Here is a 22219-nt window from a genome sequence, read left to right as displayed (position 1 = left end):
TATTTGCAAAATAAGACAAAAATGTTCTTACTTTTATATATGCCTAAGAAAAACATTAGAATTTCAAAATAACTTATTGGATGATTTTAAGGTTACACAGATGATAGCAGGTAAAATAAAAATAGCTTGTAATAATACAGTAGAAGTATTGAGAACAAAGTGAGTTAACCTGTGAAAACATACATATTTATACCCCAAAATATCATAGAAAAATCTAGAAACAAGAATAAATAAGTACATATTCCATTATGTCAGGGCAATTACATTGTCACATGTTATATAGATTCTTATGAGAAAGTGAGAGTGAAAATGGCAAATAATTGTCATCATGTTATTATGAAAATAGCTTTGATCTCATGGACTTCCAGAATCTTGGGGACTCCCAGGTGTCCCTGGACCATACTCTGATAACCACAGATGTAGAGTGAGGGTAGGCATCAGAGAGTCTAGTTGTTTCTCAATATTCTTGTTTCCAGCCCCTTTTCTCCCCTATTCTCAAAGGCACCTGGTGCTTCCAGCTTCTGAAACTTTATAGGGTTCCACAGCAAGAAGCAGCCTGCTTTTGGGTTTCCCTGAAAGGATTCACAGGTGTAAAATTCAGCCTCCTCCAGTTAGCTAAGTCAGTTACCACTCTTCCTTCTGTTTTCTAATATCAACATTTTTACTGTGGTATTTTCCTGTCCTGTTCTCTTAGACCTTCTGGGTTAATACCTTTCTCTCTCTCTCTCTCTCTCTTTTTTTGGTCCCATTGCCATTGTTTCAGTGGGATTTTGGGAGTGAGCTTAAGAAATCCCTGTTTTTAAACACCATATTTGACTTGAAATTCTGCTATCTGCTTTTTTGATCTTCTAGGATTATTTTTAATAACAGAAATTTTAAAGATTAATTTAAAAATATGAAGTTAATGTTAATATTTAGCCAGTTATATATGAACACATGTGTGCTCAGTTCTGTCTGACTCTTTTGCAACCCCATGGACTGTAGCCCACCAGGCTCCTCTGTCCATGGAATTTTTCAGGCAAGAATACTGGAGTGGGTTGCCATTTCCTACTCCAGGGGATCTTCCCGACCCAGGGAGAGAACCCACGTCTCTTGCATCTCCTGCACTGGCAGGCACATTCTTTACCACTTGCGCCACCTAAGAAGCCCCATTTATCAAGTTAGGCAAACCCAAATATTCTCTCTGCTTAGGCCTCATCAGAGACAAAGAGAATAAAAAATTATAGCTATGTAGCCCAGACATCAGGATTTTGAAATTTATTACATGATTCTGACATTTAGTGAGGACTGAGAACTACTGCCCTGGATTCTTCTGATTGAGCAGGTAGCCCATGAGCACTTGAACTCCAGAGAGCACACTCAGCATACAGCTTCTAGACCACCACCCGCAGCAGCACCACCTGGGGGCTTGTGAGAAATGCACATTCTCAAGTCCCATTCCAGACTGACTGAATCAAGGCCCAACAATCTGTTCTAGCACACCCTCCACATAATTCTGATGCTCTCTGACCTTGAGAACCACAGAGGATGACTGCCTGCTCTCTAAGAATGCATTCATCACTGAATTTTTTGGCATAAAACTTTATTCAGTAGCTTCTCTTCTGACATGGCAATGGGAAAAAAGAAGCAAGAAAAATTTTCTTGGGAGTTAGCCTTTAGAAAATTCCTGCCTCTTGTAGTCAAAGACAGAGCTTCAAATTATCTAATTTTCAAGAAGTTTTTCTCTCTTATAAGAAAGTCCTATATTAAAGTCTTTCTTTCCTATAAGAAAGAGAAAAGAAAGTTTTCTCTTTTTGGTCTTGGTCTGCACTTATATACCTCACTTCTGCTGTTGTAAGAAAATTAAATATGATGCATATAATATAGCTGTAGGCTTAAATAGATCAATTTTAAGAGATCAAGTGTATAATTTAGACTTTTGGCTATATTTAAAGGCATAAAAATGAACATTTAAAAAAGTCATCGCAAGAGCAACTATGGGTTTGCACACAATGTAAGTAAATGTGAGCAAAATGACCCTGAGAATAGCATCTATTTGAAAAATCATGAACATTTCCAGAGGTGATTGGACATTAGAGTGACTTTGTAAGCAACAATTCTGCTTAAAGGAAAAAGCTGAAAGAATCTCACATAGGTAATCCGTTTTAGAGAAAAGAGTGCTAATGAAATGCAAGCTTTATTTACCAAAAAAAATGGAGAAAAAAGCAATGTGATTCACAGGAGTGTTAAAACTTATTTAAAACACTATTTTGGAAGTGAAGAACTTCTAGGGCTGCATCTTATAGTTTGGAAGAAAGAACAAGAACTCTGAAGTCAAATAGCCTTGGGCAGAATCCCTCTGATTCTTAGTAGGTTGTGGCCTTGTGAAGAAACAATCTTTCAGAGCTGTTTCCCATCTATAAAGTAGGGCTAATGTCTACTTCACAAAACTGTTATTAAAATTAAATGAGGTAATGCATGAAAAGCACTTTGTGCAGTGCACACAACAACATATTGAGTCCTCATGAAATGTTGAGTTCCCTTTTCCTTTCCCCTTCTGTCTTTCTGTGACCCTTCCTAATCTCTCTGTTTCTGGAAGTGTCTTGCTATATAATACACAGATGTTTAGGACCTATTCTATTACTGAACATCTTTATATTGGATTGGTCAAAATGTTAGCTTGGGTTTTTTTTTAACATCTTACAGAGAACCCTGACGAACTTTTTGGCCAACCCCAATAGCACTGTGTGGATGCTTCAAGTCTTTTGCTTATAGTCTTTTCAATCAAAGGAAGAAACTGAGTGGTTCTGTGAGGTAAACCTGTTGTGTTTTGTTTATTAATTCATTCAAGAGATATTTATCAAGCATGTATTATATCAGGCATTGTGCTAGATCTTAAAGATAGACTCAGGAGAAAAAATGAGACAAGAGCCTTCCCCATGAGGAGCTTAGTGGTCTTCTAGTTAGCAAAGAGTTTATCCCTCCAGTGATCACTTCTATAAGCCATACCTATTCTTCTGGAAGAAAAGATAGAAAGGGAGAGGTGCTCCTGGTAGAGGAAATAAGAATGACAATAGGAAGCAAATCTTTGTGGGCCCCAGAGAGAGCTATGCCTAGATAAATGTCTGCTGCAGAGCATTTAAAAAGGAAAGGATAAGGAGGAAAGGGAGCCATGAATAACATGGAGTCTGACTGCAAAAGAATTAGAGAAAAAGAAAGAGAGAAAAAAAGATCTTTCTAAAATAGTGTTGAAGAATCAAAGAAGCTCCATTTTAAGAAAGTGAAGATTGGAAATTCCCAGTGGTCCAGTGGTTTCGAGTCCATACTTTCACTGCCTAGCCTGGGGTTCAATCCCTGCTCAGGGATCCTGCAAGTCATGCAGAATGACCAAGGGGGCAAAAAAGTGATGATTATACACACACACACACCTGTAAGGATGTATTTTATTTAATTGGGCCTTTTCTGGTGTCAAACTCTGTGTTAAGTTCTTTACAGAAGTGTTTCAGAGCGTGGGTTTGCTGCCTAACAGACTGAGTTCAGGTCCTTAGCACCTACTGTCTGTGTGACCTTGGGCAAGTTGCTCAGTACCTCATTGAGCCTCAGTGTCTTCATTTGTAAGTTCAGTTCAGTCACTCAGTCGTGTCCGACTGTGATCCCGTGGACTGCAGCACGCCAGGCTTCCCTGTCCTCCACTATCTCCTGGAGTTTGCTCAAACTCATGGCCATTGAGTCAGTGATGCCATTCAACCATCTCATCGTCTGTCACCCTCTTCTCCTGCCTTCAATCTTTCCCAGCATCAGGGTCTTTTCTAATGAGTTGGCTCTTTGCATCAGGTGGCCAAGGTACTGGAGCTTCAGCTTCAGCATCAGTCCTTCCAGTGAATATTCAGGATTGATTTCCTTTAGGATTGACTATTTGATCTCCTTGATCAGAGCACATACATATACATAAAACCAGAAAGAAGGCTAAATGTGGCATTATCTCCAGGTTCTCATAGGGGTCTCCTCTGCCTAAGGAGGGAAAGTTTGAGAAATGCCAATCTAGGGCTTACACATAGATAATAACATCTGCCATTCATTAAAGCTGCCCAAGCACATGATGTACATTATATCAAGGGTAACTGCTACCTGTATGGATGTTAAATGGCTGCATGTGGGGACTTACTAAGCTTGAAATTCTAAGATCACCCCTCTATCGTTGTGCCAGGTCCTGACTCTAATGCTTAATTATCTTGTACAAGTCATTTGACTGCACTGTCTCAGTTTTTCTATAAAATAAGTACTCATTAAAAAAATTTTTTACTCTGTGCCAAACACTGTTTCAGGTTCTTGAGATAGATCAGTAAACAAAACATACAAAAATCCCTGTCCTTATGGAGCTTAGATTCTGGCAGGGAAATAGGGATTGGTTGGAAGGTAGAAAAGATGGGTAGGTAGAAAGGCAATAAACAATAAATATAACAAAATTTATGTTATAAAAAGTCAAAAGTTGAAATAAAGGAAGTACTGTAGGGAGGAGGCCAACTGCAGTATTAAACAGAGTGATCTATGAGAAGGTGAGATTTGACCAAAGATGTAAAAAAGTTGAGGAAATTAGCCAAGCTAATACCCTGAGGAAGTGTGTTGTAGGCAAAGGAGAAATTAGATCAAAGGTTCCAAGATGGGAATGGGTCTTAGGTATCATATTCATTCCCACCATGTAGAATTATTGTGAGGATAAGTGAAATAATGCATGTATAAAGCCTTCAACACTTAAAATCATGAGTGTTTAATATATTTTGGTTACAATTATTATTTATCATTTTTATGGAAGTCAGATTTCTAAATATCAATATGTTGTAGAATCTTTCAGACTGATCGGCATAGTACATGAATGGAAATGGTGCCTCTTTGAAACTGCTGTTTTCCTCCCTACATAGTCTTGACTTTTATACATACTACTATGAGATGAAAAAATGTATTTATTGTCTTTGAACAATTTCCTTCCTTGGCAAAAATCATGCAAAAGGTGTAAACTGAAGCCAAATGGTAGCTGTAACCATTTTCCCCAAGTATTCAGTTGCTTTATCAGTCTCTCAGTGGTTACTGTCTGAAAGGTCCCTATGGTGAAAAGCATAACCATTTTCTATGGAGGACTTACCAGTATTCCCAACCAATCTAACCATTTTTCCTTTCCATATCTCTTTTCTTTTTTAGAAGAAAAGAATGTGAGATGTTAATGTTATTAGAATTTGATTTTGGCTGTCTCAAACTCTCAAATCCTCAGAGGAATCAGAGCTCTCTATACATAGTGTTTTATATAATATATTGTGTGGGGTAAGGATGATGAAAATTGAACAGATGAGTACTAACTGAAAACCTTCCATCTGCCAATGTTTAATACACCAGATATTGTTGTATTAAATCCTTGAAAACCCTGACTACCTTTTTGTTCAAACTGTGGTCCAAACCAGCAGCATAAGCACGACCTGGGAGATGTTAGAAATGCAGACTCTTGGGCCCCACCCCAGACCAGCTATTGACTCAGAAAACTTGCATGCTCTATCACTCAGTTGTGTCTGACTCTTTGTGTCCCCATGGACTGTAGCCTGCCAAGCTCCTCTGTCACTGGAATTTTCTAGGCAAGAATACCACTTCCTATTCCAGGGGATCATTCACACCCAGGGATTGAATGCCCATCTCATGTCTCCTGCATTGGCAGGAGGATTCTTTAGCACTGTGCCACCTGGGAAGCCCACTGAGTCAGATCTGTATTGTAATAAGAACCCCAGGTGTTGCACAGCCACACTGAAGTCTGAGAATTACTGCCCTGATGAGACACATAGCATTAGCACCATCCTTCTCAGATGAGGAGAGTAAGCTTCCGAGAGAGCAGGTAACTTGTCTAAACACCACAAGTAAAGGGTGATGCAGGATTTAACTGAAGTCTCTCCATAGAGTCCAAACTCTTTCTACTACATTCTTTCCCTCACGAGTTCTTTTTAATAGGTATATTTCATAGTCTATTTTATACAGAAAAAAGTAAATTAGCTTCTATTTGAATCTACTTTGAAAGCCTCTGCCTAGACAGTCTGAGATAAACAACTGGTCCAAAGAAGCAAGCCTAGAAGATGATAATTGAGTTTGTGTGTGGCTGTGGGCGGATGAGTCACACGCTCTCCGGCTCTTAAGAGGTAAGCTGCCTCTCTGTTGAATTAGGAAACCCAAGTGTAATTGTTGGCAGGATTCTCCCCAAATCCTGTTCTGATGAGCAGAAGACAAGAGCAAATGGAGAAAGGCAGACCATAGCCTGAGGAGATGAACAATCTGGCGAACGAGTCAGGGAATGTCTTTTTTTATGAGCAAGGAGGTATTTATATGGTTTGCCTTGAGTCAGTCGCCTCTGATGTTGGGAAAACAGACTGGGAACAGCTGGACCACACTTTGGATCTGTTGCCACAACAACTTGATACATTTGTCTCTGGTGTCATTTGATCACTTTGAATGCTGTTATTACCTCTGTGTGGATGTTTGACTTTCAGGCTTACTTCGTGCAGTGAGCACGTCTGTTTGATTGTGTTCCTCAGATTACATGGAGTGTTGATTATATCTTTTGGGAGTTTGGGTTCTAGGATTACAGGACATGGCAATCTCACAGGTGCCTGGATCGGAGGCTCCCATAGAACCACTGTTGTATTTACCATTATCAGAACTCTGATTTCCAAGAATAAATCACACCTGATGGTATCTGGGAAAATCGTACAGATATTCAAAGTCATCTCCCAATTTCAGTTTCTCCTCGCCGATGATTTTTGTGAGCAACACCTTGCAAACTTGATCTCAGCACAGAAGTGATGGTTGTTACTATTATTTAGTATTTACCTTTTTCTTGGACAAGTTAGGCAAGACCCAGTTTGAAGGTTTGCAAAGTAAATTGAATGCATTTGTGTGATTTAAAGAGCTGCTTAAATCTTTCCTCCAAAGAAGTTTAGAAATGACTGGTCTCTTGATAAATTGAAAGTGAGCCCAGCTACTGTCACAAGAAGAAAGGCTGAAGGTTCTGCATGAATCATTTACCCCAACAGACATTTGTTCTCCTTAAGAAAATTGGCTGTTTTCTCTTTTCTGATAAGAAATGATCCCAGCTCCCAAATTTATGGCAGCTGAAACTGAAGGATATATTTATATTACCAGGCCAGTGCCCCCCACCACAACATTCTCTAAATGTCATAGTTGGGCTTCTTTCTAAGGAACAAAATCTCAGAGAATTCAAGTAAGCAAAGAGAAAAAAAAAATTATGTCATTAGAAGCTAGGGAGGATGATTTTGAGCATGTGCAGGATGTAATTTCATTATTGTCTAGAGTTACACGGCTGTTTCTGGAATCAGGGAGTTTCCTAAACAGAATATATTGTTGTTAGATGGCAGCATAACTGTGGTTTTCTGCTGGTATTTTAGTGCGGAGGTGGATAGCTGTTTCCTGTAATTTCCAGCCCCCCCCTTTTTTCTCTCTTCCCACTTCATTTTGTATAAATAAAAGGAATCAAAAGAGTAACAAAAGAACCACCACCAACAAACATTTCTGTTAAAGTTCTAAACTTGGCCTAAAATTCAAGGAATTCAAATTTTCTATCATTTGAAAAAATTCATTTATATTGTGTGTAATTAACATAGATTTTCAATGCTTGTTCAACTTTTACATAAGAAGCTTTAATGTGAATCACATGAAAAATGTGGTCAAGTATTATGAGCACTTTGACATTTGCATTTCCTGTTCTGTGTGGGTAATTTTGTAAATTTGGGGTTAGCCTAACAGACTGGGAGGGGGGCAAAGAGGAAGTTGGCCAGCTTGTTTGGAAAATGCCCTTCCTTATTGAGTATTTGGCATGCCCTAAGTGAAGGGCTGGTGATTTCCCTGCAGCATGGGGGACGTTATCTCATGAAGAGCCAAGTTTTACCGTAAGGAGAGCATAAAAAGCCTCTGTTCCAGCAGGGCAGTATCATCAGTGTCACCAACAGCAGCGTTCTTTCAGTGCTTGAGAAAACCAACTTACTGAGTGAGCAGACTATGGACTGGAAGGACTCAAAACCCAGGAAAGACCTCCAGGTCAAAACCCCAGGAAAGACCCCCAGATTCTTACACAGTTAACCACAAGAAGCCAGAACTACATGCTGTTTCTTTGAGTTTAAGGCACTTTTAAGGTAATCAATCCTTTTATAATTGTAATGAAAGTTGTTGGTTTTCTTAGAAAAATGTATGTGTATGCAAAAATACACCCACGCACATACAATTTTACGTGTGATTTCAAGGTGTTTATGGATCCCCTGAAGCCCATCGATGGACCTAAAGGAATTCAAATACCCTGTGTTAAGAATTAGGTTTGAGCAGCCTTCTTCCTCAGAGAAGACAATGGCACCCCACTCCAGTACTTTTGCCTGGAAAATCCCATGGACGGAGGAGCCTGGTGGGCTGCAGTCCATGGGGTCACTAAGAGTCGGACATGACTGAGAGACTTCCCTTTCACTTTTCACTTTCATGCATTGGAGAAGGAAATAGCAACCCACTCCAGTATTCTTGCTTGGAGAATCCCAGGGACGACGGAGCCTGGTGGGCTGCTGTCTATGGGGTCACACAGAGTCAGACACGACTAAAGCAACTTAGCAGCAGCAGCAGCAGCAGCCTTCTTCCCATCATACTACTAACTCTCATACCCTCAAGTCTTCTTTTAAAATGTCTTTGAAGTAGAACACATAAAGTCCCAACAATCTCAATATAAATTATTATTGTATAACAAGAGGCAGAAAGGGGTTGTGGGAACCAGAAGAAAGAAATCTTAGTCTCCCCTCCATCACTTCACTCCATGTTTTGTTTATGATTAGTGTTTATTAATCCACCCCACTCTAGTACTCTTGCCTGGAAAATCCCATGGACAGAGGAGCCTGGTAGGCTGCAGTCCATGGGGTCGCTAAGAGTAGGACACAACTGAGTGACTTCACTTTCACTTTTCACTTTCATGCACTGGAGAAGGAAATGGCAACTCACTCCAGTGTTTTTGCCTGGAGAATCCCAGGGACGGGAAGCCTGGTGCGCTGCCGTCTATGGGGTTGCACAGAGTCGGACACGACTAAAGCGACGCAGCAGCAGCAGTGTTTATTAAAGCACTATGCAGAGAAATGGACATGATACGCAAAAAAGACACGTAAATGTCTGAGACATTTTATTTTTATCTTACTTTATTTTTCCTGGACATATATTTGCCAGAATTTGGATGTGAGAGAAAAGCAGGCAGTGAAAAGTTTGTATAATCTCATGATCCATACAATTTCTATGAATTCCTCCCTTATAGATTCATGGAATGTTGCTGGTAGGCATGTATTCCTGCCCAGAACTTCTGGGAACATCTATAAGGACAAACATTTTACAATCGTAGTAAGAGTTTTAATTAACATAAAATAATGCACAACCCATATATAACAGATATTTAGTGAAGAGACTGCAAAAAGCTGCTGATTATTCTGGCACAGCATCATTTTGCATTATCTATAATTAGCGATTGCTTTCTGCTGTCTTGCTTCTGTGATTGAGCTTCTGCACTTCTAGAGATACGCTGTGTGCAAGTTTAGCAGAGAGACAGGAAAATCCTCTGGATGCCATCTACCCTAGTCTCATCCCTTTCTTTCCTCTCCATTCAGTGCTCTGTCTACCTCCATTTACTCAGATCATGATCACTTTCTGTCTCCTGGGAACCCTCAATTCACATGGTCTCTGTTGCTTGCCTCCTTGCTCTCTGCCCAAGGCACATACATAATTAGAGCTATAATTCTAGTGTCTCCAGGAAGAAGGAAACTGATATCTTTTTATATGTAATTGTCATTTTATTTCATCTTTGCAACTTGTCTTTGGACAAGTTGTCTTTGGAGACTCTTGTCTTTCCAGCCCCTGCCCACTTTTATTACTAAATACTATCATTTTAATTTATATATGGTTTTGTAGTATGGAAGAAATTCCATTCGACTTGGGAAACAGAGATCTTAGCCTTCTATCTATAATCTGCTATTCACAAGTTGTAGGGCCTTAGGCAAGTCAGTTCATTTTCTGAGTCTTGATTTCTTCATAAAATGAAGGTAATATCTTCCTCATAGAATTATTGTGCAAGAAAAAGAAGTGACATATGTTAAAGTATAAGGTTGAACCAAATAAAATTGACAATATTCAATAATTTTTGGCCCACAAGAAAGGCAATTTCATGTGGTTCAACTAATATCAAGCACAGTTCAGTTCAGTTCAGTCGCTCAGTCGTGTCTAACTCTTTGTGACCCCATGAATCACAGCACGCCAAGCCTCCCTGTCCATCACCAACTCCCGGAGTTCACTCAAACTCATGTCCATCGAGTTGGTGATGCCATCCAGCCATCTCATCCTCTGTCGTCCCCTTCTCCTCCTGCCCCCGATCCCTCCCAGCATCAGAGTCTTTTCCAATGAGTCAACTCTTCGCATGAGGTGGCCTAAGTACTGGAGTTTCAGCTTTAGCATCAATCCTTCCAATGAGCACCCAGGACTGATCTCCTTTAGAATGGACTGGTTGGATCTCCTTGCAGTCCAAGGGACTCTCAAGAGTCTTCTCCAACACCACAGTTCAAAAGCATCAATACTTCGGCGCTCAGCTTTCTTCACAGTCCAAGTCTCACATCCACACATGACCGCAGGAAACCATAACCTTGACTAGATGGAATTTTGTTGGCAAAGTAATGTCTCTGCTTTCCAATATACTATCTAGGTCTTAACATTCCTTCCAAGGAGTAAGTGTCTTTTAATTTCATGGCTGCAGTCACCAAGTGCAGTGATTTTGGAGCCCAAAAAATAAAGTCTGATGCTGTTTCCACTGTTTCCCCATCTATTTGCCATGAAGTGATGGGACCAGATGCCAGGATCTTAGTTTTCTGAATGTTGAGCTTTAAGCCAACTTTTTCACTCTCCTCTTTCACTTTCAACAAGAGGCTTTTTAGTTCCTCTTCACTTTCTGCCATAAGGGTGGTGTCATCTGCATATCTGAGATTATTGATATTGCTCCTGGCAATCTTGATTCCAGCTTGTGCTTCCTCCAGACCAGCATTTCTCATGATGTACTCTGCATATAAGTTAAATAAGCAGAATGACAATATACAGCCTTGACATACTCCTTTTCCTATTTGGAACCAGTCTTGTTCCATGTCCAGTTCCAACTGTTGCTTCCTGACCTGCATGTAGGTTTCTCAAGAGGCAGGTCAGGTGGTCTGGTATTCCCATCTCTTGAAGAATTTTCCACAGTTGATTGTGATCCACACAGTCAAAGGCTTTGGCATAGTCAATAAAGCAGAAATAGATGTTTTTCTGGAACTCTCTTGCTTTTTCCATGATCCAGTGGATGTTGGCAATTTGATCTCTGATACCTCTGCCTTTTCTAAAACCAGCTTGAACATCTGGAAGTTGACGGTTCACGTATTGCTGAAGCCTGGCTTGGAGAATTTTGAGCATTACTTTACTAGCGTGTGAGATGAGGGCAAAAGTTTGAGCATTCTTTGGCATTGTCTTTCTTTGGGATTGGAATGAAAACTGACCTTTTCCAGTCCTGTGGCCACTGCTGAGTTTTCCAAATTTGCTGGCATATTGAGTGCAGCACTTTCACAGCATCGTCTTTCAGGATTTCTGGAATTCCATCACCTCCACTAGCTTTGTTCGTAGTGATGCTCTCTAAGGCCCACTTGACTTCACATTCCAGGATGTCTGGCTCTAGGTGAGTGATCACACCATTGTGATTATCTGGGTCAAGCACAGACCATTGTAAATTGGAAATAGTCAACAAATGTTGGATCTGAATCTGTTTCAATTAAGGGTAGTGGAACAATCATTACAAGGTTGCTTCTTAGATATCTTCCCTGATAGATATCTTCCCTGATCACACTGAAAAACACACAGGAAGATTCCTGAAGAACACCCTTCACAGAGCTGTGGGAAGACACTTAAGGTCTATTCTGCAATATATCCCAACTTTCCCCTGAGGATAAAATATGAAAGTTTCAGGATCACAGTATTAGATAACAGAAGGGATTTCAGGCCCTCTAGAAAAGAATAGCCTTAAATACTGCACTTCTAAATTTTTCAACCTTCTTGCCAAAGTTATATTGGTATTTAATTAATAAAATTATGTTATAGCACATGTATTAAAGAGTACTTAGAACTTTGTTTTGGTCAAAACAATATTATTATTCAACTTTGCAGATGATGAAAAAGAGGTTGAGAAAAGTTATATAATGTAATAAATGTATCTTTGTTACAATATAATAATTCATCAATTAATATATTTAGTTAATAGCAAAGCCTTTACCAGAACCTAGATTTCTAGAACCTCATGTTTTCTTCATTTCTTTACTCATCTGGCACATATTTATTGAATACCTGCTATATAACAGACTGTGTGCTTCTTCTGGTCAGTCCCATGTTGCAGTTCATCAGTTGGAACTGATGCTTAAGTGGAGTCATCTCCAAGTTCCATTTTAGTTCTAGATACAGTTCTATTCTTAATAGAAACAAGACAAAAAACTGTCAGAATTTCCAACAATTTCTGTTAGAATGATACCAGTGCTGCTTTTTAACATTTTGCCCAAAGAGATAAATTGAGCATCTAATAATAGATTGGAAACAAAATTGGTCTAATCCATGTTGTGGTGATATAATATGGTACTTTATGATTAGGTGTTATATTTAATTTGGATATTAATATATAAGGCAATGAAATAGAAGAAGATAAAGGTACAGAGGAACAGGAACAAAGAGAGGAAAATGATCATTTATGATGCTTCTTTTTAGAAGATGCTTTTCTTTTTTCAATACTCACCAGGAGGACATTTGAAGGGAGATGAAAACTAAAAGTGCTGAAAACAGACTTATTCCTTAAAGATGATCAGTTTTCTCAGGGCTGAGCCTGCCTTTAGTATGCACATTAGGAGATGTTGGGTTTGGGGAGAGATTAATACCTCAAATCAGTTGTAAATGCACACACCTCCAGTTACAGGTGGTCCAGAATAATAGTTTTACGTGTCCTAGAAGGGCATTAAAAATAAAATCAGTGGGTTACTTTCTTCAAGTGGTAATTTAATTAAAATGTGAAACATCAAGGAGGCAGAAAACTAGCCCCTACCCTTCTCATGTCCATTGGCCATCAGCTAGCTCTTCAGGGCCAGTTAGCACTGTAAGTAGCTCCTCTCTCTACGTTTCTCAAGACCCAAGAAACTTCTCAGTTAATTGACATGTTCCTAGAACACTCACTGCAAAACGCTATGTTTGTACTTTTAAGAACCTTGATACATGAATTTTATTCCTTATAAATTTTAAACCATAAACATGGTTTATGACATGCAAGGCTGGCTATGTGGCTATGTGACCTGTACAGTTTCACATAGGGCTCCATGCTTAGAAGGGCTCTGTACTTAGATTAATGTTTTATCGTCAATGTCCTGAAATTCTTTGTTTTTAACAAGGGGTCTTGCATTTTCGTTTTGTACTGGATCCCACAAAGTATGTAGCTAGTCCTGTCTCCTTATAATCATTTTTAGACTTTTCTTGCTCTGTTTAAAAATTTTCATGAAAATGCTAAATTTTGTTGGGAAGATTATCAAATAATCTATCTAACCTGATACAGTAAGGGGCATGAAGGACTAAGAAATGAACAGTGTGATTCAGTGTGATTCTTCTCTGCTTCCAAAATGTCAAATACTAAAATTCCCCATTCTCAGATTAATCTTTCCCAAGTCGTTTTTACTACAAAACTAGCCCATGCCTTCTCCCTGGTGAAATAGTTATATGTGTCACATACTGATTATATGCCTTGTACTTTATATGTTTCATCTAATTTAATCCTCATAACAACCATGGATGGTTGGTAGTATTATACCCTGAGGTATAATGATGAGGAACGCAAGGCTCAAGGGCTTCACTTAATTTGCTCAGGATTTAAAGCTCAGTCTAATTTTTGGTTGGTTGGGTGTTTGCATAACCAGCATCTGTCCCCCAGTTACACAGAGATCCTTCTTTATGTAAGACCAATGTTTAGTTTCTATTGAGTCCTCTCTAATTATCTCTCAGTCCTGACCCCTTTCATTTTCTTTGTCTCATCTCCTGACTTCTCCCATATTCTCATTCTTTTTTCCCTTGTTTCTTACTCCTTCTAGACCTAGACTCCCCTTTCTCTCTCATTCTCTAGTCAATGCAAATTCTCTTTCACTGTAAAGAAATTCCTACATATCTCTAAGCTTTTCACAAATAACCACTTTGGCTGCCTTTTACAATTTTATGACTTTGATATCATCTTGTAAACAAAATTTATGTAAACCAGCCATCCCTGTAGGAAAGCAGTAACTATTTTGCATAAATCATGGAAAATATTCTTCTCCAGGTAGTCAGTTACAGCAATTTTGCTATCATTATCACTGCATATTGATTGATTTCTCAGCAAACAATGTAGATCGGATACTGTTGAATTAATTAATGCCTTTCTACCTTAATTTTACAAATTAAATACCCTGGCATGTCAGTATTTTTAAAGAAAATAGAGTTGTTATTAGCATTCAGTTATTTAAATTCTATTCAACAAAGTTCCTTTTGATTATAATAAAGACCATTGTGTGTGTTAGTTGCTCAGTCATGTCCAGCTTTGCAACTCCATGGACTGTAGCCCACCAGGCTCCTCTGTCCATTGAATTTTCCAGGCAAGAATACTGTAGTGGCTTGCCATTCCCTATTTTGTCTCACCTAGACTGTCAATATTCAGCTAACTAACTGGTCTCCCTGTAACTTCCCATTTTCTCCTTGGTAATCTCAACATTTTAGAATGACATGTTGGGTTTATCATAATCTGGATGTGATTTATCATTCCAGTTTTATCCTTCTCCATTCTTCTGCCTCCCTCACCCCTGGGCATGCTATTTTCCAATTGAGATAATGGTTCTTTTTCCATAGTAAGCACTTCCATGCTAGTGCTATTTCTTCTTCCTGGAATGCCTTTCTTCCCCTTCTCTGTCTTACAAAAGCTTACCTCTCCTTTAGAGTTGAGCTCCCATGTCAGACTTCTAAGTCTTTCTTAAGTAATCTCCTACCTCAAAATAGCAACCATTAAATTGGAGTTTCCTTCTTTTTTGCCCTTCCTTTCTTGATCTTTGCAACTGGGGCTTGTTATTATGCACTAAATTTAAAGATTCATAAGAAAAGTAAAAAAAGTAGTGGAGGATGAAGAATTACAAAATTCATTAACAAACAATGCAGCGTACAATTCATCTCGGCTTATTATTTGAGGATTAGTTATTTTCAATCAGTCGGTAAACACTGGATGATATGTAAGGATATTATACAAGGCCTCTGCCTTCAAGATACTTACAATATAGTTCTTTACATCAAACTAAATGAATAATACAAGAGTAGATAATTACGTACACTAATTTTGAGACCTAGATTAGCCAAATTTATAGATTTTACAACTGAAGGCACTTCATGAGATCATTTGACTTGGCCCCCTAGCTCCAAGAAAGAACTTAGTGACCCCATTCCGTAGGTGGGACAAATAAGAGTCAAAGAGGAACCAGAACCCAGTATGTTTCCCTCCTTGTGTGGAGTTTCCCTCCTCCCTCTTGGCTCTATATTATCATCAGACAATTCATCAACAAATTCTGCTAGTTCTACCTTCAAAATGTATCCAGAGTCAAAACACTTCTAACCATTTTAACTACTACCATCAATATCTAAAACAGCTTTCATTTCTTAACCAGATTATTGCAATAGCCTCCTAACTGATCTCTTTGCTCCCACATATAGCCTATTTAAACAAGCATCTAGAGTGATACTATCATTCCTCTGCTCAGAATCCTGCAATATCTCTTCATCTGTCTTAGAAAAATAACCAAAGTCTTTAGGTTGGACTATAAGGACCTACATTAACCGCGTCCCTGAATTCATCTCCTGCTGCCATCCTCCTGCCTGCTGTCAACTCTACTTCCTTGAACAGGACAGCCACGCTCCCATCTTTGATCTTTTCATTTGCTTTTCCCTTTGCCTACAGTCATCTTCCTCCAAAATCCTCATGACTCTCTCATTTCAGTATTCTGTTCCAATGACCTCTAATGAGAGTGGCCTTCCCTGGCCACCTTTTGTAAAAAGGCACAATTTCCCTCAGTCCAATACTTCATGTATCACCTTTTTCCTGCTTTATCTTTTTCTTCATAGCATTTATTCCCAGTCTAATACATTTATTATTTTATTTTTATTTTTTCTCCCTCTTCTAGAATGCAAATTCCATGAGAGTAGAGGCATTGTCTATCATATTTAATGCTATATTTAATGCTATATCATATTTAATGCTATATTCCCAGTACCTAGAATACTGCTTGGTATTAATACCAAGTAGTAGATCCTCCATAATGAATTGTTGAATGAGAGAACTGAAGGAATCTTGCTAAGGACTGAAGCCCTAATCAGTGTGCCCACACCATGCCTTGTTTTCTTGACTCTTGGAATGTCTAACTCTCACACCTCTGCCATTGAATCTGTTCATTCTTTGTGACCCATATTAGATTTCACCTCCTCTATAAATTTTAAGTGACTTTTATCTATCTCTAAACTCTCATATTCAACATGGGACAATTTTTTGACAACTCATCATACCCTGTTTTAGTTACTTCATCTTTACTTTCTTTAGATATTTTGAAATTTATTTTAGAACTTTGTATTACCTTCCTCACCAGATCACTGTTTAAAACAAACCAAATAGTATTTATTGTGCTGTACTATTTAAGCATGTGTTAGATGCTGAACATACAACCTTGAGCCTTTCCGATTCCATAGCTCTAAAGCAAGAAGAGGTTAGACTAGACTCTCTTTTTCCAAAGTGTACTTTAAGGAACGTCAATGGTTGGTTCCTGTATTAATCAGGCTTTCCAGAGAAACAGAACCAACAGGACCTGTGTATAGATACAAAAAGAGATTTATTGTAAGGAATTGGCTTGTGATTATGGAGACTGGCAAGTTCAAAACTGCAGAGTTGGCTGCCAAGGTCAAGACTCAGGAGAGCTGATGGGGAACTCCAAAGGCATCTGCTGGACTGCCTTTTGCTGTCTCATTCAGGGAAGCCAGTCTTTTTGGTCTATTAGCTCTTCAACTGACTGGATGAGGCCCACTCACTTTATGGAGGGCAATTTGCTTACTGAAAGTTCATTGATTTAAATGTTAATTTCATCCAGGATTACTCTCCAAGTAGATACATAAAATTAACCATCACAGACTCTGAAAAAAATGACCCCATTATGAAATAAATTTGTGAAACCCTGGATTAATTAATGTGTATTCACTGTGGTCTCAGATTCTAATGTGTGCTACTAATTTTCAGGGTGCACATCCTTTGGGACTAGTGTTGCATGCACATGCTTTGGGGAAATGCTAGAGCAAATGGTCATTAAGATTATTTTCCTTTCTAAAAGGTCAAAATCCTAACTGAATTGCTCAAGGCCATAAGGCTACACAGCATTAAAATTTAGACTACAACTCAGTCCTTTTAGACATGCGTAAGATTATTTACTGTAATTTTGTAATAGCAAAAGATTGAAAACAACATAATGCTTTATAAAGAGGAAAGTGGTTAAATAAAAATCATTTTATATGCTCATAAGAGATACTATGCAGCTTAAGTGACTTCCCTAGTGGCTCAGCAGTAAAGAATCTGGCTGCAATGCAGGAAATGCAGGTTCGATCCCTGGGTCAGGAAGATCCCCTGGAGGAGGGCATGGCAACTCACTCCAGTATTCTTACCTGGAGAATCCCTTGGACAGAGAAGCCTGGCAGGCTACAATCCATAGGGTCACAAAGAATCAGACACAACTGAAGCGACTTAGCATGCATACACGCAGCTTAAAGAAGAAGCTCTTTGTGTACTAATATGATGCAGTCTCTAAAATATATCATCTAGTTGAAAAAGGAAAAGTCAAGAATGATAGGTATAGAATATTACCTTTTGTGTCAAAATGTATGTATAGATAGGGGGTACTTTCACTTTTCACTTTCATGCATTGGAGAAGGAAATGGCAACCCACTCCAGTATTCTTGCCTGGCGAATCCCAGGGACTGAGGAGCCTGTTGGGCTGCCGTCTATGTGGTCGCACAGAGTCGGACACGACTGATGCAACTTAGCAGCAGCAGCAGCAGCATGGGAGGAAATAATATGCTTTATTTATACATGCTTAAAATCATTTATAACATTTTTTGCCTCCAAGAAGAATAGGGTCACTAGGACATAGAGATGAAAAAGAGACTTTTCATTACATTCCTATATACTCTTTTTTCCTATTGATTTTTTAAACTTGTGAATCTATTGCATATTCAAAAACAAAAATTAAATAAAAAGCAAGCTCAGGTGATTCTAATGAAATAGAGATTTGGAAACCACCAGACTAGATGTTGTCCTCCTAGATTAGAATCCTTTGAGACCAATAGTTCAAGTTTTATCATGCTGCCTCTGGGGACTTTGCTTATGCATTCTTTTTGAAAAAAATAATCATGCCCTGCTCCCTTCTCCTGAATCCCCAACTTCTCAGCCCTCAGGAAGGCTTGTGATTCTCTGGGGGAGCACCAGTGCTGGTTAGTCTGTATCTGCCAGGCTTAATCCAACCTGGAAGGAAGGCTGTGTGTGGCAGGGCAAGGAGGGGCCAAGGAATGACTAGTAGCTCAGATTCAAGGTGGGCCTGGGGCTATGAGCCTTGACCTGTGGTACCGATTTAGCATACTCCCTTTTTGTGTTTCAAGTTTCTCCTCTGGAAAATTAGAAAACAAGATTTGACTTACTTGTGTCAGGCAGGGTTTGAGGCTCCAATGAAATTATAGATGAAAATGTATTTGGCAAACACAAGGGGTTCCATATATATGGAAGAGATGGATTTGTTGTGGAGGGTAAATTGCTTCAGGTGCATCCACTAACATGACGATGAAGCCGTTTTGTTCCTGGCACTGCACCACCATCCCACATAAAGGAAGCAGAAAGCAGCCATATCTTCTTCAATCTCTGGAATCTCACCCTGAGTTTATAAGGGACATTATGGGGGAGCTGAAGTCCAGACATCCAGCTGATGCCAGGAATTACCTCCCCTGTTCAAATGGGCTCACATGTCAGCCCTTTGCCAAGGTGTTTTCTGTGGCCAAGAAAGGCTATTATGTGTCAAGGGAGCTTTTTAAAAGCTGCCTTTTTAATAGGGATGGAATAATTTTAGAAGTAGAACGTGGAATTATTTTCAGAGGCGTTGGAAGGAGACCCTGTAATGAGTTGTATGATCTTAGACCAATGATTTCACCTCTCTGGGTCTCAGTTTCCAAGTCTGCAAATGAGACTGTCCTTAAAACCGTGTAGACCCTTCCAGTTCTAAAGTAAGAAAACTACCCAGCACAAATGGAAAAAGGAAAACAGAAATCCCAGTTATTTGTGCAATTCTGTGCTCAAATTGTCATCAGATTTAGAAAGTAAATTTGCAGTGAGTTGATTGTGCTGAGAACCACTCCAGGATCAGTTCTATTTCATTAACAAGAGAGTATTCTTTTCTTTGCTGTATACTTCAGTTTGATCTGCCTTACCAGCAGCACTTTCCTCTCTTCATTCAGACAAACAAATAAATAACCAGCCTAGTAGCCAAGAATGAAATTAGTAGCAGGTGGAACAGCTTAGTTTTAATGATGCTGCAACCAAATTTTAATTGAACAAAGACTCATAACTTTCCTGTTTTTAGCCCATTAGAGCCTCACAAGTACTCAGTGAAGTTGGCACACCTAAGTCCCGGGGAGGAAAATGCTAATATTCTTGACATCCTTTGTCAGCTCTCCTTTCCATCTCTAGAAATGAACTCGTTTTCCTGGAAAGTTTCAATTTCTCTTTGGCCTGGGTTTTGTGTGTTTTCTTTATCTTTAAGAAAAAATTTGTGTTGAAATTTTTTTCAGAGGAAGCTCTTTACTGCCTCTTTTCCTGAAGTGAGAGGGTGATTTCAAAAGAACCATTTGTAGAATCTTCTTTCTGATTTGTTTTATGAGAAGTCAAAAATGGTTGCAGAAAGAATTATGTAAAAACATTCATTTCTCCACACTCGTAATTAATAAGTTTTAGTATTTTTAGGTTTTGCTTATGACATTTTTATATAAAACAAAATATTATAGATATAAAATTGAGGTTTACCTATTCCTCTACCTTGTCCCATTACTTCCTAGAAATACATAACTTTAGATTGCATGCATTCTGTCAATAGGTTTTATAGTTTTACTAAAGCCATGGGAATCTTTATCTATTGTATTGCTTTATATACTTTAAACATTTATGTGAATTATATAATTGAAAATTATATAGAATTACATAAGTATAGGGTGATAACACTACATGTTCAATAAATTTCTTTGTTCAACATGTTTTTAAGATCTGTGTATACTGTTAAATATAAATTTATTTCATTTATTTTCTCTCCTATACAGTATAATAAAAAACATTTCCTATTATAAAATCATAAAGATATTCTCCATTTATTTTTTAGAGTTAAAAAAAATTTTTTTTTAATGACATGACATACATGCTCAGTCATTTACAAGACCATGGATTGTTCCAGGCTTCAATATCCATGGAATTTTCCAGGCAAGAATACTGGAGTGGGTTGCCCTTTTCTCCTCCAGGGTAATCTTCCTGACCCAGGGATCAAAAACACTCTTGCATCTCCTGCACTGGCAGGTGTATTCTTTACTGCTGTACTACCTGGGAAGCTCCAGTTTTAAAGCTTTTTTTTTTTTTTTTTGATACTTAGGCCTAATTCCATCTGGAATATATTTTTATTTTTAGATGTAAACTAAAACTCTGATCTTATAGTTTTCTTCATATAGTTCCTACACATTGGGATAAATTTGTTCCTAAGGATCTTACAGGTTTGCTACAGTTGTGAATGTCATTATTTTCACTATGTCTTTTAATTAGTTGTTTTTAGTATTTGGGACGGAGAAGGCGATGGCACCCCACTCCAGTACTCTTGCCTGGAAAATCTCATAGGCGGAGGAGCCTGGTAGGCTGTAGTCCATGGGGTCGCTAAGAGTTGGACACGACTGAGTGACTTCACTTTCACTTTTCACTTTCATGCATTGGAGAAGGAAATGGCAACCTACTCCAGTGTTCTTGCCTGGAGAATCCCAGGGACAGGGGAGCCTGGTGGGCTGCCATCTATGGGGTTGCACAGAGTCGGACACGACTGAAGGGACGCAACAGCAGTATTTGGGAATGCTATAGGTTTCATATGTTAATTTTTAAAGTTATTATCATGTTAAATTTCCTCTCTGGTTTTCAGTTATTTTCTATAGTTTATTTTTGTTTTGTTTGTTTTAGTCACTAAGTGGTGTCCGACTCTTCGTGACACCATGGACTGTAGCCCACCAGGCTCCTATGTCCATAGGATTTTCCAGACAAGAATACTGGAATAGGTTGCCATTTCCTTTTCCAGGGGATCTTCCTGACCTAAGGACTGAACCCATGTGTCTCCTGCACTGCAGGCAGATTCTTTACCCACTGAGCCATTGAGCTTTTCTATAGATCATTGTATTGCTTACAAATTATGATCAATTGGTTTCTTTCTTTCTAATAGCGATGTACTTTTGATTTTCTTTGTGGGTTTTGTCTATTTTTTTTTTAACTTGTTAGGATCTTCAGTATGCTGTTAAATAGTGAGGGTGATAGAACGTATCCTTGTTTTTTCTTGACTTGAGTGGGAATAACTTAATTTTCACCATACAGTATGATATATTTTCTGGGTTTTTGGTTGATAGCCTTTATCAGTTTAAGAAGATCTTATCTCTGTTAAAGAATTGTTTTATTATTTTAAAATTATTTCTGTTTTTTTATTTGGCTTATCAAGGAGTAGAGTTTAATGTCTTTGAATAAATAAGACAGATCAAAAGAACCTTTGCCATGATCAAAGGATAATGAGTGATTATCTTTTGGGAGAGTCATTTGGAAAAGGTTGAAATGACAAAACTTTCTACTAAATATAGGAATATTTAAGATATTTATTTTTAAATGTTGAGGAAATGCCTTTTGATGAACTTTAATCTACTTATTTTTGGTGCCATATCCTTTCAGCATTTGCATTTAGTCAGACATGTAATTTTATACGACTAGGTTTTCACATAAGTAAATTAGCATTACTTTATTTTTTAAATTATTTTCCCTTTGTGTAAA

At 38.4% G+C, this 22219-nt stretch overlaps 1 protein-coding gene across 13 annotated transcripts in view; it reads left to right on the top strand.

Moving 5' to 3' along the window:
• The window catches only part of HPSE2 (heparanase 2 (inactive)), a 715384-nt gene that overhangs the window by 494116 nt on the left and 199049 nt on the right, over nt 1-22219 (top strand). The window lies entirely within an intron of this gene.

This window comes from Bos grunniens, chromosome 26 (assembly GCF_055505025.1).
Source record: "Bos grunniens cultivar Pamir isolate PY7600 chromosome 26, Bosgru_T2T1.0, whole genome shotgun sequence".
In the NCBI taxonomy this organism is placed as follows: Eukaryota; Metazoa; Chordata; class Mammalia; order Artiodactyla; family Bovidae; genus Bos; species Bos grunniens.
This window is presented reverse-complemented; position numbering and strand designations above follow the sequence as displayed.